The sequence below is a fragment of the Talpa occidentalis genome, unplaced genomic scaffold (genome assembly GCF_014898055.3).
Source record: "Talpa occidentalis isolate TD23 unplaced genomic scaffold, MPIMG_talOcc4v2.1 talOcc4.10, whole genome shotgun sequence".
NCBI lineage: Eukaryota > Metazoa > Chordata > Mammalia > Eulipotyphla > Talpidae > Talpa > Talpa occidentalis.
Window position 1 is genome coordinate 14,319,822 of NW_023600993.1, and position 26,873 is coordinate 14,346,694.

The 26,873-nt window shown below is 38.1% G+C and overlaps 1 long non-coding RNA gene across 2 annotated transcripts in view; it reads left to right on the forward strand.

Moving 5' to 3' along the window:
- The first annotated feature begins 12,046 nt into the window (after positions 1 to 12,046).
- Positions 12,047 to 26,873, forward strand: part of LOC119257157 (uncharacterized) — a 51,924-nt gene continuing 37,097 nt past the window's right edge. For both annotated transcript variants that reach the window (XR_008550303.1, XR_005127971.2), the window contains exons 1-2: positions 12,047 to 12,085; positions 14,669 to 14,776. This is a non-coding gene — a long non-coding RNA (uncharacterized LOC119257157). The remainder of the gene's footprint in view (positions 12,086 to 14,668; positions 14,777 to 26,873) is intronic.

Sequence of the window (26,873 nt, forward strand, 5' to 3'; positions counted from 1 at the left end):
TGGAGGAGTTGGAGACACGACTAAGTACGACGTGGAATCCTGGCTTGGACTTTGGAATAGAAAAAAAAAAAAAGGAAATTAGTGAAAAATGGGTAATAACTGAAGAAAGTCTGTAATTCAGTTAATACCGTGCAATGTTAATTGCTACTTGTGATCGTTGTAGCGTGGTTTTGGTGATGAGACCGCTGAGTGAAAGGTGTAGAAAGCAGCTCTGTCTTATCTTTGCAAATCTTCTGTCAATATAAAATTATTTCAAAATAAAGAATTAATAACAAAATATATATATACGTAAAAAACTTAATCCTCTGTATCTCTGGATCTCATTTTTCATTTTAGAATCTTTATACTCCTGTTCATATTTCATATCTTCATTCATTTTTGTCCTCAGATGCTTTTATCACCTCATCTTAAAAATAAAAACCACTGACTTTTCTGAGAATCTGTCAGATGGAAGTACATGGTAAGATATCTTTTGCCCTCTAGCTACAGAAATGATGGATAAAATACAATTTTCAAACTTGGTGAGCTAGAGAGGTAAACTCAAATGGAAGGGAAGCTCCCAGTGACACAGCAGAAAGTAATGATCAGCGGAGAGATAAACCTCTTGGCCCGAAGGCAGGGGGTGATCCCATTGCTGGGATAAGATTTGAAGTTTCAGGCTACCGCCAGGTGAAGAACTGGAAACTTGGGAGCCAGCAGCCAACCCAGGCAGGGGTCAAGGAAGCCTTAGGTGAGGGGCCATGGGTGGGAAAATAATCACTCTTAAGATACCAAATTCAAGTCTATACATTTTGTAGCGGTGGAATCCAAGTTTCTACTGCTCACATGGGAGAGAAGCTAAGAAATTTATGCACAAACTGCTAGTGGATGGATTACACCGCCATGGGCTGAGCAGGGGCATGTGCAAAACCACTTTTAGGGTTGTTTGCTTTTCTGAGAACCCATCAGATGGAAGTGCACGGTAAGGCATCCTTTGGCCTCCAAGTACAGAAATGATGGGTAAAATATAATTTTTCAATATTAATGAGGTATATAGAGGTAAACTCAAGTGGAAGGGAAACTCCCAGTGACAGAGCAGAAAGCAATGATCGGTGGAATATGAGGTGTGTGGCCCGAAGGCAGGGGCCTGAGAAGATGTAAGGTTTCACAGGTAAACACGTCAATGAATGGTAATTCAGTATCAAAATTATAAACTTTCCAGAGGAACAAACCATCATGAGCCACAAGAAAATGAGCAGCCAAAGAACCTAGAAGAAAAAAAGCAACCTAAAATATAAAGTACTTAGTGTTTTAAAAAACATTTTTAAAAAATGTTTAAATGAAGGCATAGTATTGTACCCCAAGTAGAGGTCAGCATGAAACTAGAAAAGATTTTTAAATACCGGGTTCTAGAAATAACCTAGAGCCATTGGTGGTAGAACCTCAATGGAAATGCAACACCGTAGAGAGCCCTGAGGACAAGAATTCAATACTAGAAAATAAAACCGTGGAAATTATTCAGAATAGAGATCACAGAAGTATAAAGAAGAGAAATTTAAAGCAGAGTTTTAGAGTTGTGGAAGCTAGAAAAAGGTACAATGGGTTTCTAAAAGCAACTCTGCAAGGATAGAACAGAAGCAATGTTTGCAGTTTATGTATTTAACGTTATGGCCAAGATTGCAGGTACCACGTGGTTAGTGGATGATAAAGACCTTCAGTGCTCTTCATTGTGGCCACACTCAACTCATTCCTCTCAGATTATGCCGTTGCTGGTTGGAACTATATCCTTTCTTCCTTTCATCATCCAAATTATTTTACCCCTTCCAAGGATCAGTTTAAATTTTGGTTTCTCTATAAAGGACTCTCAGTGATTCTCTTAGTTAAACTTCTTTATAATTGGGTCTGAACCACCCAACTAAGTACTTAATTATATTTTGCGCTATGGTTTGGGAAATTATGACAACTCAACACATCCTGCCCACTGCCTGTTCTTGAATGGTCTGCAAGCTAAGAATAGTGTTTATAGTTTTAAATGGTTGGAAAAAATCAAATGAAGAATAAAATTTCATGTACAGGAAGACAATACGAAATTCAAATTTCAGCGACCCCTTGAGGATCCGATAAAGTTTTATTGGAACACAGCCACGCCCATTTCTTATGTATTCTCTGTAGCTGTTTTCATGCTGCAATGACAGTTAAGCAGTTGCAACAAGGCACATATTGCTCACAGTGACTAATATATTTACTTTTGGGCCCTTTTCAGATGAAGTTTGTCAGTCTCCACTCATTCTCAGTTAACTGTCATTCACTTGAATCTTACCCTCTCAAATTTGATTGAAAACTGCTTGAATTCAGGAACATTGACTTGTGCTGCTTTTGTCTCCCTGGCATTTGACTCCTTCTGGGACACTTTAAAATTTTCCTGAGCAAATTTTGACATGTCAAGTATAGGGTTTTAAGAAACAAAATTGACTTCCTAATGCAGGCTATGAAAAAAATAAGTGATGATAGTGATTTGTATATATTACTTGTGGCCTGAAGGTAGATACTATCCTATTGTGAAACTGCGATATTACGTGACCTGGTTAACTAGAGTGACTGACGCAAGGACCTGGGAATAAGATCCAGCCAGTTAGGTGGCATAGGCTAGAGGTAGAGGATGAGAAGAGGTTCCTTCTGGCAGGCAGAACATGGTGTCCAGAGGTTTAGCCTCACAAAAACCCAGAAAATATTGAGTAACAGGGACCAAGAGGCAAGGAAGAATGGGGAGATAGGGGGCAGCCATTAGATATCTAGAGTTCCAAGGGGCGAGCAGGAGGGGCACACTCACCGAGGAAGTCAGCTGACTAGACTGCTTCCTGCCTCGGATTACGAAGTAGAGACATGGCCAAGGCTGGGGCTCAGAGGAAGATACCAGAAAATCAGACACTCAACTTATATCACAAGTTTGAATGGGTTGCATGGATGGAAGGTTCTCATGACCAATTTCTTCACTCAACCAGGTGTAGGGTTATTTAAATGCCAAGTCCTAGAGCATTAAGTTGAATATTATTTCTACCTCAAATCAGGTTTGGTTCTGTAACAGGGTGGTCCCCAGGGAAAGGGGAGTTTCCAGATTCCCTGCTGCACCCAAGGAAGGATGGAGCTGAGCAGCAAGGAAAAGCTAGAGAAACTCGGAGAAGGAAGGAAAGAGGCAAGAAGGAGACTTGGAGAAGGCACATGGAGCAGACTGACATGGGAAGCCGTGCTGGCTTCTCAGCTGTGGAGTGATACCAGGGAGTTGGGGACATGGAAGGAGACACTTGAAACGTACATGGGTGGGGGCCTGTGGGACGGCTGACAATGGCAGCCTTTATCTTGATTTTGATTTTGCTCCTATCATCCCAGACCTGCCTGGCCCCTTTATAGTTCTAGAGACCAGGGCGAGAATATGTACCTAATAAATACCATAGTCCCGCCTTCCCCCCACCTGCCATACGCAGCACCAACCCTCAAGCCTGAACCACACACCATACTGGAACTGCTGCAAATGTGACAAGCCATGCTAGGTAAGGCAGGGCCTCTGGCGCATGGTAGCCACAGCAGCAATGGAAGGAAAAGAGTTGATTGTGACAGATATTTTAAACAAAAACCTGATTTGCCATATCTTCCTGAATGATCTAGAAGAGACTTGATCAAAATGACAATGTATGACAAAATGGAGGTCATGTGGTGTGGCAGACACCGCCAGCACTCGGCCCACATCCCCTTGGCATTCATCCTTATGTGCAGAAGGCTTCTTACTGTGAACACCTGCATCACTTTGCAAGAAGCTTTGTTCTGGTGGTAGCAAGCTCAGTCGTGAGCACAGCTGTCAACGGCCTCAGAAACAGCCATTAACCAATGATGGCTCACGAGGTGGATAAATGTCCCAGCTTCTTTGTCCCTTAGGCGGAATAACTCTGAGTCATGTCCTACATCTGTGCTCTCCAATACAATAGCCACATGTGGCTGTGGAACAGATAGGATGTGGCTAGTGTGGCAGAGGAAGTGACTTTTCAATTTGATTTGATTTTAATTAAATTAAAAAATGATACTCATTTCAGCTGCTGGAAAACTTTTAAATCTGGAAAAACTTGGCTATATGAATCTACTTTTGCAACTGGAAATATTATGAACTTTAAGGACATATCAAGATGAAAGTTTAGTGTCCAAATGGAATTGGCCACTTGATTTCAAAGACTAAGTCCAAAAAAATTTCAGTATCTCAATAATATTTGCATGTTATATGTAATATTTCAGATTTAATAGGTTGAATGAATAATTAAAACTAATCTCACCTGTTTGTTTTCACCTATTTTATTGTGGTTGCTAGACAATGAGAAATTACCAGCTTGGCATCGCAGCTATTTTTACTTGACAGTACAGTCTACATTGCCTTCCTGGGGTCCTCACTGGGTTGAAAGCCTGTCGCCCACTGTGGTGACAGCACACTCTTTATTAGCTTCCTTTCCTGTCTTCCTTTCCTACCTCTCAATGAAGTCTCCTGAGGTTACCTCCCACGGTGCGTTAATATCCTTGTCTCAGGGTCTGTTTCTGGAGAACTCAAATCCAGATGAAGAACATGAAGACAGAATTTAGGGATTAACTATTCTAAGAATTTGGTTGGGAAAAAAAATAAGGAAATGAGGTTCCATGAGGTTAAATGACTTAGCCAAGGCCATTCAACTATTTAGCTGTGAACGCAGAATTCCACTTCAAATCTTATAATTCCAAGTTGATTCGTTTTCCTACTGTATTTACACTGCCTTTTAACAATTATTGACAGGTTTTGAAAAAGTAGTTTCAAAAGAGCAATGGAGCGTTTAGGATGTGAGGGAGAAATTTCCATAAACAATTTATGTTTGTTTTCCAGGTGCTGTTGAAGGCCATTTTTCATTGTTCCTGGTGAGCAACCTGGAGCATCTCTGTTCTAACATGCTCTGTGCACTTTCAGTCACAAGGATCCAGTCCTGACAGGAAGCCAACTGGATTTAGAGTGAACTCTTCTTTCTTGCCCTGTTCTTTCCCCTCCAGCTTGCCCGTTGCATTTCATGAAACATCAGGGGTTGAAGCAGAGAGGAAGAAGGAGAGAAAGACAGGAAACCTGCTCAGCTGGCACCATTTTACATGATGACGCCCCTCTGTGCTTGGCAGACTTTCACAACTGACACTTTCTCTCACACTCTTCAGTAAGTTCTTCAGCATTTCCTCTGCTGGGCCTCTGAGTGAAACTGCCTTGATGTGGTAGCTTCTCCTTGGGCAACACCCCCAACCTCTGGTTCTCTTGACAGTCTGCTCCACACAGACTCTCTCTGGAGTCCTCTTAGGAAGAATTTTAAATTAATCTGACTCAATTGCTCAGGGATGTAACGGCCTTTACCTGGTTATCAGTGGGAAGAGCCACGACCTCCAGACAGCAATAGCTGTGCCACTGTGTTGCCCCAGCTCGTGTGTCATGAAGGAGTTAAGCAAATGCAAAGGTCCTCTGTGTTCCCCAGCTGCAAGGAACAAGGAACATGCGTCTCATGAAAGGAACATGCAAGGAACATGCGTCTCATGAAAGGCCCTCGTTCAGTTAGGGGTAAGTATCTCCCCCGCCCCCTTGCAAGTCGAATTCAAGAGCAGTCTCTTTAAAGTTGCCCCCTTCACAAATTCCTCTTTCATGTCTCCACCTTGATTCTTTTATAATCTTGTGGTTGGTGAGGGGGTTCCAGGAAATTCGTAACCAAGTTTCTCCGTTGTAAATTTCCATGTGGTCTCGCACCTTCTTTGTCACATGGCATCACTCTCATGTGGTAACTGAAACTACCAACTTAGTGTTTTGATAGGGCTGCTGTATTACAATAAAGATTGTGCTGGGAATAAATGAAACAGGCTTGGTTCATGTGAACCCTTTATAATTGGAGATTGGCAATGAAAGAAAGAAATAGGTCAGTGGCCAGGGAAGTAGTAGATAAAATAAAAGGTTAGCTTTAGGATTTGCAATGATTTTTCAAATGAAATATTCAAGACTTGACGTGTTTGAAAAGATTTTGGGTGAAACTACAGAGGAAAAACATTGTTTTACTGTGGTATCTTGTGTTTTTTCTTTTCTTTTTTTACTTTAACTATGTGCCTTTTAAAGAAATTATAAGTATTGGATGTCTTAAGAGCTGATTTCCTTTGATAACAGCAAAGACACCAGAGATTTCAATTGTTTTTGCTCCTCTGATCTCCCTCAACAACTCATTTTTTAGCATAGTAACATTTTTGCAATTTTCATATGAGAACGAACAATAAAACTTAACACTGTCATTAGAATTAATTTCAAGAACATGGCTGTATCTATAAAATGAAATCATTTGCAACCATCATCTTTATTTTAATGGATAATTACTTTATTTGTGTGTATATAGTCCAACTCTAGTGATGTTAAGCGACTATTTTCCTTTCCTTCCACAAGAAATCACTTTAAAATTTGAATCATTTCACAGCCTCAACATTCAGAAGCATTTCAAGGTTTTGAAGTATTTGTAATTTCAAATAGCATTCCTGCTTAAAAATTTTTCATTGATTTTATAGGAATAACAAAATGTTTAGTAACTAAACTCCAGCCATACCAAACTCTGAATTTCTTGTTTGAAAATAAAAACACAAAATGCCCAACTTGGCACTACTGAATGGGTTCCAGTATTGTTTAGAAAACAAAACAGCTAGGCTTTAATTAATTGGGTAAGTCATCAAAGATATCTGCTAATAATCATAGTGAGAGAATCCTCATTTTTTTTTTTTTTTCATGCTGTATCCAGATACTAGAAGGCATGTCTGGGTTTTTTTTTTTTTTTTTTCCCATTTTAGCTTTCAGTCAGTATTAGTCTTGTTTTAAAATGAATAAAGAGGAAAAGAGAAGGGATAGATGTAATGTTAATAGCCTTCCTTTTGTGATCTCTCAGGGAGAGGTCTTTTTAAATAAGGGGCTTGAACTTGACCTTCTTCAATGGCACAAAGGTCCAATGCATAGTTTTTAAACTTATATTTAAATTTTAATAATTTTACTCATCTGAGGCAGTTAGAAACAGAGCTTAAAAACCCAATCCTCAATCTTCTAGGTAACTGATTGGCAAAGAAGCAAAAATTTATAAAAGGTACATAAATATTGTCCTGATTTCTATACCCACAGAATCAACTGTTTATAGGTTATTATCTCTATGTTATTTGAGCTTGAAATATAATTTAATATAAAGTTAGAAGGAAAAACTCCTTAATCTCATGATAGATCTTGCTTTAGGGACCCAATATTAAAAATCTAAAAGCTAGATTAAGAAATTATAGTCTCAGTGTTGGCCAAAAAAGTGTGGGAAGAGGCACTGTCATATGCTGTTAGTAGGAGTGTAAATTTTTAAAATCTTTCTGGAAGGCAGTTTGGCCATATCTATTGAATGCCTCAGAATTTTGCATAAAACCTTTAAACCAGCATTTTTACTTTGGGGGACTCATGCTAAGAAAATAGTCATAGATGTTTGCAAAATTATAGCTTCAAGATTTTTATGGAAGTGTTTTTGGTAGAAATAAAAACTGAATAAAGCATAAATATTTAACAACAAGGCTTTATTTAGCCACTAAAAATGATACTAGAGGAATATTTAATGTTACAGAAAAGGTGGGAAAAGCTGATTAAAAACAGGATGCACAATATGATTCCCTTTGTAAAAAAATGATATTCACATCAAAAAAATAGTGGATGAAAACAAATAGAAATGTTAACAGCAGCATCTCTACATGACACATTTATACATAGCATCTTTTCTAACATGCAAATAGATTTTTTAAATATATTTTAAAATTAAAATGCATGCTAGTTACAAACTCTCAAATCATAGTAAGTTAAAATAAAAATAAATAAAAATTGTAAGCCCGTCTCCCTATAACTGCACCATTTGGTAAAACACACACACACACACACACACACACACACTTCTTGGTTTCAATCAATTATATATATTGGGGAGTTTTACATTTTAGTGCATACATATCTACTTCATGCTTTTACATTGCTGCGTAGTATTCCAAAATAGCAATATGTAATAATCTCCCTCTCAACTATTCCCACCCTGACCATTCTGTTGCAACATTCATTGCCCTATTTCCTCATTTCCTCTGTTCTTCTTACCTTTCCAGCTTAAATAGTTACTATTTCTTTAGACCTTTTATCTGTGTTGCTTCTTTCTGCAAGACCACAGCTCTTAGTGCCCTGTAACCAAGCAGATAAGCTCTGTTGAACAAAAATCTTGCCAGAGTGGTAGTGATACCATATCTCAAATAAACATTCAACACTAACAGTTCTAACAATTTGTCAGGTTAAAACCACTCTCCCACTCTCTGCCACCATTATTTCAATACTCCATTCCCTTAATTACCAAATCCCTTTAATTTCTTCCAGCTTTTTCTCTCAGGAAAAGCTGATGGTGCCTCCTAACTTAGAGAGAAAATTCAATCTGCAACTTGATTTACCAATTTACAACTTCTCAACTATGTGTCATCTCTCTCCTTCTTACTACACTGGAGGAAATTGACTAACTTTGTTAGTATTTTATTTAGGAACTCTGTGCATGTTGATAAGCAATATTGCCTTAGTGGATTTCCTAGATATACACATTTCCTAGTCCTGATACCAGAGTTATTCCACTTGACTTGTAGATTGAACATCAGAGGGTGAATCTTATTTTTTCCCTTATTATAATTTAGTTAAAGAAACAATGCGTTCCTGGAAAATTTGGTGGCAGTCTTTTGGCATAGGTCTTTGGTATTGGCCAGAACAATAGTGTGTGTGTGTGTATGATTGTTTGATTGCCCTTCAGTTCTATAACTATCAATCTATCCTATTTTTTAAATTCCATGGGCCCCTATCTGATTGATAAATTCCATAGAACATTTTATTAAAATCACTTAAAAAAATGTCCTTCAACTGTGAGTGAATCACATGTCTTTCCACACCCTTCTATAAATTGTGTGTGTGAGAGTTAAATTTTTTTTTCTGATATGCTTATGATCTCACAATGTTATTCTCAATCTGCTCAGTATTTCATGCAATAAAATAAAATAATGAAATAAAAATGCACAAAACCCAAGTGTATAATAGGCTACGTGTACCTGTCTTTACCTGATAACTCAATTACAAAACGAGAAGTGAAGAGGAAACCAAATAAAAAAATAATGTCTGCTACTCAGAACTTGTACCACGCATGGCCTGTATCACCGCACAATCTGTGAATAGTAATAAGTTACTTTAAAAATCCTTCAACAGTTATCTCAATCATATGATTTGTTTGAACTTGCCAGGCTTCCCCTGGTAGCTCACCCAGTATTACAAAACACCCTTCTGCCTTATGGAGCATTCAGGATTCTCATTTCAGCTGCCCAGTTGGACAAAACTTTAAATAATTTATTATTATTTATTTATACAATAATTGGGGTACAGGCCAGATGCACGGGAGGGTGAGAGGATTCACCAGAGACAGAGCTGGGAACAGAACAGGCAGACTGACTGAAATACACTGCTGAGGGGAGCAGTGGGTGAGACAGGAGAGGTCGGCTGTGCCATGTGGGTATCTCTGTGGCCGGCGGGGATCAAACCGGCACTGCAGAGGCTGTGGACATCTTCACAGCCCTGCGCTCAACCTGCTGCGCCACCAGGGAGGCCCAGTTGGACAAAACTTTAACAGGTTAAGCACTGCGCTATGAAGCAAACCGCAGCCTCTGCAACATTAGTTGGATCCCCGGTGGGCCAGGGAGAACCCACATGGCCCAGCAGACCTCTCCTGTCTCGCCAACTGTTCCCCTCAGCAGTGTATTTCAGTCAATCTGACTGTTCTGTTCCCCGCTCTGTCTCTGGTGACTCCTCTCACCACCCCGCATCTCTGGCCTGTACCCCAGCTCTTGTATGCATAAATAAATAAATCCTTAAAAAAAAACAAAACTTTAACAAGGAAGGGAAAATGTTCACTTCTTAAGTACTGATGTATAGATGTAGATCAGAAAGTGGCAGTCAGTGGTGTTGGGAAAACTGGACAGCTGCATGCAAAAGAATGAATCTAGAACACTCTCTCACATCCTACATAAAAATCACACATACACAAAATTACAAACATTGTCATACACGCACCAAAAAACCCTATAACAATTCATAGATGAAAACATGCAAAACACTCCATGACATTGGCTTCAGAGATGTCTTTGTGGATTCTGATCCTTGATCAATAATTTTGCTGGACAAAGAATTCTAGGTTCAGAATAATTTCATCTAAGAATCCAAGAAGAAATTTTTCCACTTTCTTCTAGCACACAAGTTTGCAGATGATATACATCCACATTCTCACTGTAACTTCTTTTCTTTGAAGTTAAAGGGAATTTTTTTGTATTGTTATATTATGTTTTATAATTTTATCTGTGAAGCTAAATTTTCTCAAAGTTGAGACCATTGCAGTGTGATGGTTGATAGCCCTTTGAAACACCAGAGTTGCATCCTATTTTTTTCCAGCTCAGATGAATTATCTTTTATTTATGCTTTAATTATTGTAATCCTGCATTTTCTTCATTCCCACTTACTGGAATGCCTATTAGGTAGAAACTTCTGAATCCATCATTTCTTTTTCCGAACAGTTTCCTTATAGTTCCAACACTGTTATCTTTTTCTGTGCATCCCGAGAGAATTGCTTTACTTGAACTTTCAGCTTGCTAATTTGTTCATCAATGTTAAATCCTGAGATTTTTTAAAAATCTAAAAGTCATGAAAAGTCATAATAGGTTTCTTTCTAGTATGTACTGGGTCACAGATTCCGCAGGTACATTGGATTGTACCAATGTTTAGATCGTCCTCAAATCCTGCTTGTATTCATTTGCTGTTTGCTTTCTTCTACTTCCCAGTGCTGCTATGGACATATTTTTTACCATTTTTTCCTGTCATTTGTAATGGAAATTATGCTTAATTGACCATCTGGAGTCTGTTTACTAGTGTCTTGTATGAGCTGGGTTCCATGTTAGTTACTGGATGGACAAAGCAGACATACAGAGTTCTCAATCAAGTGGAAGATCATGAACAATCACACACTGAACATCTTCTTTGGGCCACACAGGAAGAGGTGGGAGACAGTGAAGATAGGAGTGCTCTGAACAAGTGAGGGCTGGATCATAGGACTCTGAGGAGTTTGGATTTTTTGATATGCAGTGGGGAGCTGCAAGGGATTTAAAGATTTTTGGAAGCTAGTTTTCTCAATACTGTGGAGGATGAAAAGGAATAAGACAGATCTGGAAAAGGGAAGTCATTTAGGAGGTGATCACTCTGGTCTGGCAGGGTGACCATCACCTGAATTTTTGCAGAGGCATCGAAGACAGGCAGAGCATGATACGCCAGGCCCCATCCCATACTTGTCTTGTGTGCTCTTTTGTTCAAAACTGGCATGAGAGTTCATGTAACTTGGAGCTACACCATTAATCAAAAACCACAATAGTCACCATATTGTATTTTGCTTTGTTGCTGTTTTCTTATCCGTCCTACTGTCAGGAAGGGTACTGTCAATGAGTATAATAACTTTGCTGCTGTATGTTGTATGGATTCAGATTACAGATGGAACAGGGGATGCTAGATGGTGAAGCTACATTAGGATAGTGTGGGGACTTTACTATTAGGAGGGAGGAATCATCATCATTCTTAGTTGTGAGCCCAAGTGGCCAGATGTGGTATTAAGAGGGTGAGACAATTCATCTCTAAACTCCAAAGTGGATTTGAAAGTTCTTTTCCCAAAATATGCTGGGTAGTTGAAGAAGACTGTTTGCTGGAAGCCAGGGTCATTCTTAGATGAAGGATAACCCCATTACTATAATAGTAGAATAAAAGCAAGGTCACACTTGTCCACTCAGGAAGGCAAGCAAATGGGGAAATTTAATAAAAATGTTGTCATAAAGGTACTTGATTTACTTACAGTGTTATGTATGATGAAACAATGATGTTGTCCTGTCAAGACAGATATAGAGCAGGTGCTGAATTTAAATAGATGAATAAGTGGTAGAAGATCAGTGATGCAGATGGATGAGGACATCAAGAAAATGGGTGTGTACAAATGTATAATGAAAATATTTCTCAATTGTTTCTTTCAAAATGTTGCTGATCTTAAATTGAAGGCAGAGTTTTCAGCTTCAAAATTTTAACTCTAAATGAACCTGGCTTCCTTATAGATGCACATCTCTAAGTCTATAAATTCGCAAATGAAATAGTTTCTACAGGACAATGCACAGATGTTTTGGGCATATTGATATTAGCCAAAATATATTTGGAATCAATATCCTGAATATTGTAATACAATTTTAAAACTGCTTGAAATTGGTACCATGAATTGATGCCAAGTAATATTCAAGTTCATCTTTTATACATTGGTAAAGTGGATTTTACCAAAACACATTTTTTGACTTTTTCTAGATAGTATATAGATTCATTGACAGGAAGCTAATATTTATTGTGCTCACTGTTACTAGCTGTTGCTCTGGTTGCTTGGAATACAGCACAGAACATATGAGATAAAATATCCTCTCTTGGGGAGATAAAACAATAAATATCACATACAAGTTAAATAGGAAGAACTACTGGGGCCTCCCTGGTGGCTCAGTGGTTGAGCGCTGGGTTGCAAAGCTGCCCGCAGCCTCTGCAGCACCAGTTCGATCCCCGGCTGCTCCCCGACCATGGGAGGAGGGTCCCACATGGCGCGCAGACCTCTCCTGCTGCCCGCTGCTCCCCTCCGCAGTGTGCTTCGGTCCCTCTGCCTGCTCTGCTCCCCACTCTGGCTCTGGTGAATTCTCTCACCCTCCTGCACTTCTGACTGTACCCAGTGCTTGTATAAATAAATAAATAAATCTTTAAAAAAAAGAAATTAAGCAGCTGAAAATATTAAAAAAAAAAATAGGAAGAACTACTATGCAAAGAGTAAAAAAAAAAACAACAAAGTAAAGGGGATCAAACGTATAGGTGTGATATTTAAATTTTTAAATAGATCTTTGGGTGGGTCTCATTGAGAAAGAAACATTTGGAAAGAATAAAGACAGCAAATCAATAGAAAAGGATTCTGAACTCTAACCCTAACTGCTTTTCCTACAAAGGAAAATTTGCTTTCATAGGGAAATGAGGATTTAACTTTTATATAAATTGATAAATCACTTTGCTTAGTCAAAATCCCAAATTCATATTACCCCAGCATACTCCTTAAAATATCCTGAAGTTCCTTCCACATCAATGTCTGACTACTTTTGGAATAATTTATATCAACACTAGTTCATGACTGCCTCAGAATTTAAGATGTCTTAAATCCTTTTAAAAAAGTCACATATACTGTACTTCTGAAAAGATTAAATACATTTTCACTCACATCTCAAACTTTACTATATTTAAAATCACAAAGCTTCTTGATTTTTAGGAATGATATAAAGTGATATAGGGATTTTTGTGTGAATGTAGGACTTGACATATTTGAAGACTTCTTGATTTTTTTGATTCAATAAATAAGAGTTTTTCATTTGAAAGATGTACATGTTTTCACTTTCCAAGTGTGTTCATCTTCCTACTTGCACAACGTTTGTTTGCTGAGTATATAAATGTCTGTGTAATGATCGCTTTATAGGCAGATAGCAGGTTCAATCTGATTGCACTAACTCAAGTGCAATGATTTGCACTCTCTTTTATGAGATATTAATTTTGGAGTTTATTGGAATAAACCGTATGCATTATATAGGTTTGCCACTTTTTTCTATTTAAAGATGTCTCTTTTTATTACTTCCGATTATTGTCTCACTGTGCTAAATATTAAGCTACCTCTTCTTTATTTAGTCATTATTTTAAAGAGTCACAAGTTTCATTTGCCAACTTTTAAATGTAATTGATTAAAAGCAAAACTTATTTCCTTAATCACAGTTTGCTTGGCATAGTGCAGCTTAACTTGCAATGGGAGAAAAGAATATAAAACAAATAAGCAAATTTTACTTTTTTTAAAAATTATCATGAACAACAAAGATAAATGTAAAATTGAACCCAAATAAGCAATACTAATTAAACAAGAAAGAAGTTGTATTTTAAATCAATTGGTCAATGATTGATGTTTTATGACATTGATGTTTTATGACATTTCCTTGAAAATCAAATACTTATTTGTGTTCTTATTTTGGTTAGGATACTTTGTCCACTTACCTGAAAGAATAGTGCTAGATTGTTCATATTAATAAAAACAAGGGAAATAGAAAGATCAGTATTTGCTCAGTTTTGTACTAAGTCCTATAAGGAGCAAAAAAATAGGGTCAAAACTTCATTACCTTCTAGGAGTGTTGAGGGCAGATTGCTGGGGGGCTTATACAGTGTAACAGGGAAACCAATTCTAATTACACTGCAACTTTTCAGCACTTAAACTCACACTCCCCTCCCAGCTGTGCACTGATGTACATTTGCAGTTGTGAGTATGTGATAGGTTTGCTTTTTTTAAAACAAAGGTACACATCTTGTAACTAAAGACCTTCTGGATTTCTGTATACATGTCACCCTCAGGCACTAACGTTATGCTTCACTAAGATTTACTTTATGGTTAATAATTCACAATTTTAAAAATCCACTTATTAAGCAGATAATTTTTAACCTTTACTTTTTGCTCAATCCCAGGAATAGACAGAAACACATAGAATGAAGCTTTTAATCTTTCTGAACTCATGAATTATGCTGGAGTCACAGTGCATTGGTGGAAGGAAGTACCAGCTGCGATGAGACAAGGTAGGAGGAAATTTCTAATCAGGGCTAAGGTTATGGGGATGGCAAAATAGTTCAGGGAAATGTCCCTGAGGTTGTAGAGTATGAATTGAGTGTCAGGCAAAAGCAGGATTTAATTTAGTGTAGACAGTATAGGGAAGGCATTTCAGACAGACAAAAGTCTACAAAGCAAGCATGCAAGGGAGAACATTCGAAAATAGTCATCCCTGTTCATGCGATACCATTTTCACTCACAGAAAGTAAGCAAGATGCCAAGTGTGGAAGATTGATATCCTGTTTCATACCTGAATTGTTGTAAAACCCTTAAGCACAAAATGTGTACTCCTCTGCCACTTTTAAAACTTGGATGTTGAACATTTTTCCTTTTGGTAAAAGTAAATTCTTCATAGGGAACTAAAGTTAGTCTTAATTTTCTGGCATATACTGTTAGAAAGAAAATGCAGAGTTCCTTAGCATCACCAAATTTGTATGAGTAATTGTATGCATTTATTTAGAATTAGCAATACACGGTGGGGAAAATAATTTACTTTAGTCTGGAACTATTTTCCTGGACCTGTTAGCAAACTAGACTCTCTCATGGTTTCACATCTGAGGCAGGTTTCAACAGCACCAGGAACATTGTACAGGATGCACAATCTCTCTCTCTCTGTCTCTGTCTCTGTCTCTCTGTCTCTGTCTCTGTCTCTCTGTCTCTGTCTCTGTCTCTCTCTCTCACTCTCTCTCTCTCTCTCTCACACACACACACACACACACTCACATAAATAATGAACTCCATGCATTTTCCTGATGAACAAAGCAAATAGTATTTTCTTTAGTAAAGCAGCATGTTGGACATTATATGGTATTCTTATACTTAGAAAACAACATTTTTATATTTTCATTTGGTTATTCAGAACTTACTCTACAGGGTCCAGATAACTTTCCTAAGTTATGCTACTGGACTTTCTAGGTCAGCATTGCCTGGAATATTTCAGAACAAGGAGAAATTTCTTGATGCTACTCAGCATCTACTGAATCAGGATGTCTGGGTATAGGCCTAGATGGCACATTTTCTGCAAGCCCCCAGAAGATTTCTGTTGTATCCTAGAGTTGATGAACCACTAGTATAGATCTGGCATCTAATTCAGCCAAAGGTTAACCATTTAGGGCCAAAGGTAAGTGAAAAACCAGAAGCTTGTGTTTGACTTGATTTACTGAGCATAAAAAAATCTACAACTCAGAATTGCCGTCTTGCAATCTCGTTTTTATAACTTCAAAATTCCTTCTAACTGTTATGGAATTCACCATGAACATCATAATTTTTTGCAGATACAATACTTTCAGAATTCCAATGCTCAATATTGTCAAACTTGGAGCTTGTGACATTAATTTCTCCTTCACACATTCTGATATGTCTTACAGAAAATGTTTTATTCTTTACTGATTTATACCCGTCAAGGTTACATTTGCCTACAGATCTTTCTTTTGGTATTTTGGTAGTTTCAATGGGCACTGGAACCTATTTAAATTATTTCTGAGATCTCTCTTCAAATGTCATAAACGTTTTCTTGTCTCACCAAAAAGTCAAGTACTATTTTTTCTCAACTTTCAATTTTTAAAAATGCCCTTACTTGCAATTCCTCAAAACAGTGTAGTTCATGAGATCTTTATCTCTATAGACAGTGTACTAATTCCTTCTGCCATATTTTCACAATATAAAAATATCTCTTGAGACCTCCTAGATTGATAACTGAAACAAGTAAGTGCAGGAGTGATTTTTAATGTGTCCTCTCACTCTCTGCATCTCCATACTAGGTAAAGAAGGAGTAGACTGTATATGCAAGCTAATGGAAGGACATTTCCAGTGTTAATTGATGCTAGGCAATCAAACATAGGATCCTCAAAATGGTATGTCAGTGCAAAATTAAACCCTCAGCATTTCTTCCTTCTGAAATATATAAGCTTATTTCCTAGGATTCAGTTGGAAAGTAAATAACCACTCTGAGTATCGTAGTGGAAAGAATTTATTATATGAAGACCTTACCCAAGTGTGAAGAAGTTGGAGCGAACTTCAAAAGGAAGAGTTGGCCATAAAAGTCCCTGGGAACACATGGGTGTGCACTGACACGTGGGTACAAGATAGCAAATGATAGTTTACAGGAAAATCTGGGAAGTTAATAAGCACATCCAGATGCCCAGGTGGCAGCCAGGCCATGGAAGCCACTGCTTCTGTGTCAAGTGGTTCTGCTGGTCAGCAGGACCAACTGTTGGAACAAAGAACTGGGCACAGGTTGGGAAGGTTGAGCTGGACATATTGGGCATACCAGAATCCATCATTGCATCCATCTCTCATGACTGCAAACTAGGAAGACCTTCAAAGTCTGCAGCTTCCCCTTCAATTTTAAACACTTGTTGTAATTTCTCTTTTGGTCAAATTCTAATCTGAACTATAAAAGGAAAGAGGTTCTGGGAAGATTTTTTCAGCATAGCCTAGTTGACAAGTTAGCAATACAAAAGTTCCACAATCATGATCTGTTGAATGCATATATTTTTATTTGTTCCAAGGAATTGTGCTTTATGTCTTTTCACAATAATAGCCAAAATTGTCTTACTCTGCATTGAAACAGAATAGAAAACTATAGCCTCTCCTCTACCTTTATATACTTTGTAAATTGTTAATACTGTATAAACTTACTTTCCCTTAATTGAGTGAGGTTCTAAAAAGTTAGTTTATCTACACATGTGTTTTTAAGAAGCTGTATGAAATCTCTGAGGACACTAAAAGCTGTGTCTTCAAGAAATCTCTGAGGACTCTAGGAGCTGTGTCTTCATGACCTTGACTTTAAATCATTTCTCTGGATCTGATCCACCACATTTCACCTAGGAGTTTCTTGAAAGCATTATACTTTGGCTCTATGTCAAGAAACCAAGTAAGTCCTCTGTTCAAAACAGAGGCTTAAATCAAGAACAAGAACTTATTTCCCTTGATTCTGTATGTTGACCGGATGTTCACACTGCTGGCTTCACCGTGGTTCACTCACAAGGCTGATTAGTGGGAGAATTTCCTGCAAAGTCCAAGGTGGCTTCATGCAAGTGCCTGGCACTATGTTCCAGCTGTTGGCTGAGCACTTTGTTTTTCTTTCACATGCTCTCTCACCTTCCACAAATATAGACTGGCTTCCTTACAGGGTGTGGTCAGGGCAAGACTCCAAGACAGCACCTTTGAAATGGCAAGACCTCTGAAGACCTAGCTTCAGATATCACACTTAGTCACAAAGGAGAGTAAATACGCTTTACTTCTTGTGATCGGGAATGACCAAATTTGCTGTTGTGTTCTACAATGGGCAACACCAAATTAAAATTGAAACTACATTGCGGCTGATTTCTTTAGTAAAATCCCTCCCCTGTGTTTCCCCCCAGCCCCATTACATAGTTATTGTTCAATCAGCAGTTCTCAAGTGGGGGTGATTTTATCCTGTTCTTTCCCAAGGGCCATTTGGTAATGTCTGGAACCATTTTTGATTCTTACAACTCGTATTGGGATTTGTTTCTAAAAGTTAATGGGTAGAGGCCAGGAATCATGTTAATTGTCTGGTAATTCACATGATAGTCCTTGATAACAAAGAATTAACTGGTTCAAAATATCAATCGTGCTGAGGTAGATTAACTCTGTCTTCTATGGAATACAATTCTAGCAAGTTGCCAGAGTAGAACTTAGGTCAAGAATAATACCTAAAGGTATTCTTTTTACACAGCCTGAAATGATTTAAAAATTTGAAGGGATCATAAATTTCCTTTGGATATAAAGGGACTTTAGGCATTCTGCCTTTCTAACATTCATTATTTATGAACAAACCATTTCAGATAGAATATGAACCACTCAAACCCTTCTTTAAGATTCAAACTGAAAACAATATTCATACTTTTGAGACTTTGCCTATTAGTTTTAATTTTCAACTTTCATTCTGGCTTCCAACCCAAACTAAGGGATGGGTACACATGTATGCATGTGCCACATGTATTGTCTCTGTCATATGTGTACATACACACACACACACACACAATGTTTTAGCTAATTCTGTCAGAAATCTTTTAAGGACTTTCCCACATTGCTTTAAAGGCTGAGAAGTGTGTATTAATTGATCAAAACCCTTGTCTCATTAACTCAAGAATAACAATTTATATAAACCCTGAGACTTTTTTCAAACTGTATCTATTCATCTAGGCTGATAGAAGTCACAAAACCTACCATGGATTCTCCACCATATTGTCCTTGGTGAGGTTTAAATATTCAAGGATATCTACAGTGCAATTTAAAACAAAAAGGGATATATTGGTAATAACACAAAACAAGGTAGAATTGTACTCAACAATAAATTAGGCTTTCTTAAGGAGGAGAAAAATAAAAATGTTGAAAAGGCCATCGTGGGCAGTCTGTTGAGTTTTTAGATTAGAAAGGCAAAAATAAGAACAGTACTCCAAATAGTCCTGTTCTCTATTCTCAACGCCAGTTTATGAGCTGCTCTTAGCTTGCATGGTCACCAAGTCTGCTAATTCACTTTTCTTACCCAAACACATCCCATCTGCTTTCTCCTGAAGGTATGTGATCACAGGTACCTTACCTTATCAAGAAGGACATACTGACACCCCCTAGTAATTGACAGAGGCTGTTCACTGATATGCCTGCTGCAAGGCAGTGTTTACTAAAGATGGTGGAGGAGATGGCTATTTGAACACCTCGATATGTGTATTCTACATCAGCTCAGGGCTATGGATTCGAGAGAGAGAGAGAGAGAGAGAGAGAGAGAGAGAGAGAGAGAGATTGTTACAAATTCAAGAATCCCCTGAGATTAACAAAATAGTTCCCCTAATTTATGCATGAGACTAAATTCACAGTTATAATTAAGATCACTTTAGTTGCCTCCACAACAGATTAATTCCTCTTTTCCACTAAAGAGTTGGTGTCCTGAAAGCAATATTTTACTGGTGAGCAATTGCTGAAATCTGTTTGCTTAACAAAGCAATTATCGATAACTTGCAATCGCCTAATGCTGCCCAAATGATCGACTTGTGAGCAAAAGTAGTCTCACCTCTCAAAAGTGAGGGTATACTGCTATTTCAGGGAAGGCTGAGAAACAGTATATTTTTTCCAGAGAGCTGTGTCAAGAAACAATAACTCTTAAACTAGGGAAAGTCACATTCTCACATAAGCAGGAGCAGCGCTTCTCAAGGCCTGAACACTTTGAGTTTTCTGTTTCATGCTTCTTGACCTTTGTCCTCAATCTATATTTCACTTCAAAATAATGGCATCGGATAATGGAAATAGTCATCTTTAACTGGTGGTGTCACAGAAGCAAGATCTTTTCCTTAGAGGCCTTCACACATAGGTATCCTCCAAAGAGCAGGTGATTGAACTCCCTTTGAAATGCCTTCAGAATGCCAGCATTTTCTCTGCAACCACAGCAGGAAAATGTAGTTATCCAAAGCAGGTCTACTTCTTCAAGTAGCTGTTTCGTGGGCTGATTTTGTCAAGCCTCTTACTTCTCCATACTGAGAAGTAGACAGTATCTGCTTCTGATGACACTCACCCATCTCTTGAGTTCTTAAAACTCTAGAACACTGGCTTTGAAGTATCACTGCCTATTTCCTAAGGTAGAAGGACACTCACTTAAAGGACTCACAGGAGAGCTGTACCATTCAAACCACTTTACAGCATTTCTTCCTGTAGATGGTAGCAATAAGAATAGGGAAAGATTAAGACTTTTCTAGCAGCCAGAATAATGCCACCTGAGTTTTACAGAGTGTTAGACCTTTTCAAAGTATACTCAAATGCATCACAGAGAGAGGCAGGAGAGTGTAATGGTCAAAAACAAACTTTGGAGACAAAGTGACATATTTTTAGCAAAGTGACAGCTCAGTTTCTTTATTTGTAAAAGGTAGGACCTAAGTGGCAGTGTTATCACAAAGATGTGATGTATGTAAATAGCTTAATCTCAGGGCTATTCCCTACTTGCCTCTTAATATTGGTGGTAATTATTATTTTTTAAAGCTTCTTTTTTTTAAAGATTTATTTATTTATACAAGCACTGGGTACAGTCAGAAGCGTGGGAGGGTGAGAGAATTCACCAGAGCCAGAGCAGGGAGCAGAACAGGCAGACTGACGATGTACACTGCTGAAGGGAGCAGGGGGCAGCAGGAGAGGTCTGCGCGCCATGTGGGACCCTCACCAGCAGCTGGGGATCGAACTGGTGCTGCAGAGGCTGTGGGCAGCTTTGCAGCCCAGCGCTCAACTGCTGCGCCACCGGGGAGGCCCTGGCGGTTATTATTAGTACTAAACACAGATGTCCTTTTCATCATTTATGTGTCATGTATTGAGATCTTAAAATAGCCATTACAGATTTATTGCTAAAGCACAGAGCTGAGGAAAAGAAATGACATCAGATCCCGGCTCCCAAAAAACATGCCATATGCCTACCGTGGAGCCCCAAAGAGCAAACTGGCTTTTGTATCATCCACGGCCAGATAACCACATTCTCATTAAAGTCTTCTCCAAGATCCTGAATTCCAGCTGAAGTCTTTTAAATAGTAGCTCCAAACATTGTGCACGCTGGCTAAAGCATCTAGGTTATCAATTTGGAACCAGCATCTAAAATTTGGAGAGTGCTGACAGGGCAGGAATAGTGCTGTAACAGATTGACTACTTTTCCTATTTTTTCTCCACACCATGAGGAACACCTTTTTTACGATCTTTTTCTGAGGTGCTAATTCACTAAACAACAGCACACATTACCCCAGGCACCAAATCCTTCAGGATGCTCCCAAGTTGCCCATCTTTTGAGGATGGTTGGGGGCCACAGAAAGCCCAACAACTGTTTGAAAGCCTTCCGCCTGGGGTGCCAAAGAATTATGAGTGGAGAAAATACTGGGGTGGGAGGAATATAAGAATATAAGATGCTAAACTAAGCATCTTAAAGAATAGATGAGAAAGGACTTGAAAGCTTTAAACCATCCAGCAAATTTCACCATAGAGATGGATGGGTCGTCAGAGAAAGAATCTGAATTAAAATAGGAAAATAACACACTGAAAAGCCTGACACCCTTGAAGCAAACCCATGCACAGAGGCTGCCTTTTCTACAAGTCTGAAGTCCAAAGTTGGAATGTAGACATACATAAGCGAAGGGAGATCACTTGACTAATAGGCTCTTCTTGAACACTTAAAAATACAATGATCAGGGCCTCCCCTGGTGGCTCAGTGGTTGAGCGCTGGGTTGCGAGGCTGCCCGTAGCCTCTGCAGTGCCAGTTCAATCCCCAGCCACCGGCGACGGTCCCACACACACACACACAAAATACAATGATCAGAGAACTACAGATATCTTTTATAGGAATATGTCAAATTTGTGGAAAAATCAAAGCCATGGTTGACCTGAGAGAAGGCAGACAAGAAAGCCAGAAGCCATAAATACTTTCTTTCCTTTGAGAAACTTTGAGGTAAAAAAAGAGATATGGAGAGAGTAGCTTGAAGGTTGTATGTCCACTCATTGTGTTTGAGAGAGTGCTGCCATTTTGTGATTTCCATCTTTTCCTTCCCTTGAATTGGTTACTATGGTTTCAGTTCTGGTGTTGAAAGTGTGTGTGTGTGTGTGTGTGTGTGTTTTAGATGTTTCTCTTCAATTGGAGAATAATGTTCTGGGTTTGTATCTCAGAAGAGGTCATATTTTTAGGGAGTTCTGTTCATTATGTGGGTGTGTTTTGCCTGAGTAGAGATAAATATGTTTATCCTCCATTTTAATACCAAAATGATGAGGCTAAAAACAGTTGGGTGCAAGTGTTAAAGGTAAAACAGGAAATTCTCATTAAGATGCACAAAAAAAAGCAATATTTTCCTATAGTTTGCTATTGTTTTATAAACCTTTAATATAGTTCTACCTGGATGTTATCCTGATGGTATTTACCTGCCAATACACTGACTCTGAAATTTAGAATGTCACAGCAAGCCTTCTGGGGCATATTCATTTCTTTCAGTTGCTGTCAATCTTTTCTATCTGAACTTTTTCAAGGTATAGTGAGATGAATTAATCTTTATAATTTTCACCTAGAAAACTTGTGCAGCTCAGGTGTTGATGGTTAGTTTCTTTGTCCTTAGCTGTTTCCATCTTGAAGCAGTTAGTTCAATGACTTCGTTTCATAACTGCCAAGATATCACGTGTTTTCCATCTAAGGTTTATAGGAAATATTTTGTAAAAAATAAAGATATTGTCTAGCAAAGCTACCAAACACCATAGAGGATGTTGGATGGAAATGAGCAAGCAAGTGATTCTCACCTGGGTATCTGGTGTGAGCTGGAGAATACAGAGGCTTGGGAGCTCCGTGGGTGTGTGGACTGAAACAAGAGCTTTATGATATCAATGTCAGGAGCTGAGATGTGGAAGCTGGAAGCTGAGTTTGACATCTCAGGCTAACATCCTGTGTGTAGACTACAATCCAGTGAACATTTAGGTATCAGCATTCTCAGGGTGGATTTGATTCATTACAGAACTTTTGGGTGGAGCTAAAATACCAATACACGTTGACCAAACTTACCCCTCTTATTTTGAAATAACAGATGATCATCATTTACATAAATTTAATGCCTTTAATTTGTTCTGAACTTTGTCTTTGGAGTTTCAGAGTGCACTGAAGCAGGGGAGGCGATTAACTTTAGAATATTCCATATTTCACTGAGGGTTTAAATTATGAATGAATGAGTATATGAATTAGATCTATTTATAAGCTAACTGGCTCTATCACCTTTGCTTTACAAAATAGCTTTATGTGCTGGTTTCCTGACAGAAAACCCAGCCTCTGTGTGGGTAATTTTGCATCTAATTTTTAGTTAAGGTATTCTTTTCTCTGACTGCCCTATGAAAACATATGCCATATGCCTACCGTGGAGCCCCAAAGAGCAAACTGGCTTTTGAATCATCCACGGCCAGATAACCACATTCTCATTAAAAGCTTCTCCAAGATCCTGAATTCCAACTGAAGTCTTTTAAATAGTATCTCCAAACACTGTGCATGCTGGCTAAAGCATTTCCCTTACACACAAACACACTTTACAGTTGGAATGCCATTTCTTAGGGTACTCTAAATACTTTACCTCTCCTCTTTTTTCTTTCTTGCTTCTGCTTTTCTCCTTCGTTTCCCAGGACTTGTATGAACCCCACTCAGTGTGTCCCTCTAATCTTCTTGTATACTGATCTTGTCATGCGATGTCATTTAATTTATTTGGTAGGGTGGCTTTCTTTCCTTCTGAGAATCTCAAAAAGAAAAAGTCAGGACAATTGCTTCTATTGGTTAGAATATCTGATCACTAATGGGAAATAAAAAATACAATCTTTCCTTTACATGGGAATTGAATGATGTATACAAATTTGTTTGAAATTTGGGACAGAAATAAGAACATTAGAATATATTCATGGATTTTTTTCCCCCTAGAAAGAATATGTTCTTGAGGTCTTCATCTGGACTAGAATGTACATTATTATTTTAAAATGTTTGTGAAGATGGTCTAAGTAAACCTCTCATCTAGAAAATTCCATTCAGAGTTCTTATAAATATTGAGTAACAGCTCACAAATCATGGGGTTCAGCAAGTTTCACACAAGTCACTCAGAGTGTCTCAGTGAACAAATTTTACTTCATGGAGGACATGCCCCATGAAAGTTAAATTTATGGTATTCTGGGAATTCCAAGATGATGTCATCTGAGTCTGAGAATACTACTGTGATGCAGTAATGATGCCTTCTATATTTTCTGGGCCTATTTTTTGACAAGGAATCAGAGTTTTCTGGCAAGCAGGATGCACATCAGAGACATAAGAGGCACGTCTTGGTGACTTCCGCCTGAAAACCCATGCACAGCTTCCTGTTTTGGTCTGATAACCTTCCCCTGGGCTTTCATAGATGCAAAATTACCCACACAGAGATGGGTTGCCCATGCAAAAGAGGAGGTGTCTTATTTTTGGAAAACTTTGCTTCATGTTATCTTTGTTGTTTTATTCTACTTAGCCCATTTCCTCTAAAATATCACACTAACAAAATGTCATTCCACTTGTCCTTGGGAAATGACCTTCCCCCCACCCCAGGAGGCTTATTCTTCCTGATGTCTGTTTGCTTATGACACTCCTCTAAGAGTATTGTCCCAGGAGCTCACAATATTGATGGCCAGCTGAAATATCTTAGATATACACTGCTTGTTCATTTGATCAGCCATTTGAAAATATCTGTAACCTAGCTTGTCTCTACATGTATCGTTGGCTATGAAGATGCCTTAAATGTTCATTACACTTTCAAGTGATTTGCAGTTTGGGAGTTAAACTTACATTAACTATTGGGTAAAATAAAAAAGAAAATGATTATCTTCTTTAAAAAGTAAAGATCTAGTGTTGTGAGGAATTTCCTCATTCACCTTTTTAGTTATTGTATATCCTGCTCTGTGATGTGCCTGTTCAAGTTTTTTGCCCATGATTTCCCTTTGGACCTACATCTTTTTTAATTGAGGGAGTTGTTTATGTGGTCTGGATATGCATACTTAATATGAATATATTTATTCCAGATATGACTTGTTTATTGGTTTTCTTAAGGTTTTCATTTTGATATAGTCTACTATTTTTCTTATAAAATTACTACTTTCTGGGTCCAATTAAAGGAATTTTCACCAACTCTAAAATCATGAAGATACACCTGATGCTCCTGTATTTTCTTTCTTTTTTTTAAAATTTTTAAAAAAGATTTATTTATTTATACAAGCCCTGGGGTAGAGGCCAGAGGCACAGGAGGGTGAGAGAATCCACCAGAGACAGAGCAGGGAGCAGAACAGGCAGAAGGACCGAAGTACACTGCTGAGGGGAGCAGCGGGCAAGACAGGAGAGGTCGGCTGTGCCATGTGGGAATCTCCCTTGTGGTCTGGAAATCGAACTGGCACCACGGAGGCTGTGGACAGCTTCATAGCAGTGCGCTCAACCCACTGTGCCACTGGGGGAGCTCCTACTCCTGTATTTTCTTTGAAGTTTTGGTATACAGTGTAAGTTATTAGTGAAATGTAAATTTAAACCAATGAGTTATTATCACACATTCACACTAGAATAGCTAAAATTAAAATGACTGACAATATTAAGTGTTAACAAGGATATGGAGCAACTGAAATCATCATATTTTACCAGTTAGAATATAAAATGCCTGATCACCTTGGAAGTCAGTCTGACTGTTTCTCAGTTAGGTAAGCAATCACCTAAACTATCGCTTAGTGCTTTCTCTTTTAGGATTTTCCCAAAAGAAAGACTGGTACCAATGAAAGGACTTTTGCATAATGTTAATGGCATCCCTATTCACAATAGCCAATCATTCATATGTCCATCAGGGAAAGAGTGAATAAATAAACACTGATTTATGTATACAATGGAGTATTACTCAGCAATTGAAAGACAAAATAATGACATGCATAAACAATATGGATTATTTTCAAAATGTTGAGCTAAAGAAGTCTTCTACCAAACAGTAATGCTATATGATTTAACTTATATGAAGCTGCAGAACAGATAAAGCTCATTGGTAATGTAATAAATCAGAGCAGTGGTTACTCTCCAAGGAGGCTTGTCTGGAACATGGAAGGAGGAAACATTCTGGGGTTTCTGTTAAGAAATTTATGCCTTTTAATGCTCTTTCTTCTTGTTGTTATTTGTTGAGTGAAGTGTCAAATATGATAGTGAGATTTCAAGTGTTGGCATTTGGGAAGATGCTAAATTGTTAACAAGAATACAGAAGACCACAGTAAGAGTTATACATAATATTCCTGGGAGAGAATATTATGAGTTCTTTTTTGTATCTAGTGAATTTAAGACAAGTTGAGATGTTCCAAATGCAACTGATAATAACGGTATGGAATTTAGGAGAGAAATAAGCTAAGGAGCTTTAGATTTGTGTTGTGGCAAACTGAGGATGAGAGAGGTACAAACATTTTCTTACCTTGTACCAGATTCTCTTGCCTACATTTTTTTTTATTTTAAAGTTTTTTCTCCATGGCTCACACCTTTTCCTGTTGTGGTATAGAAATACCTTTATCTTCTCATATCCACTCATTGTG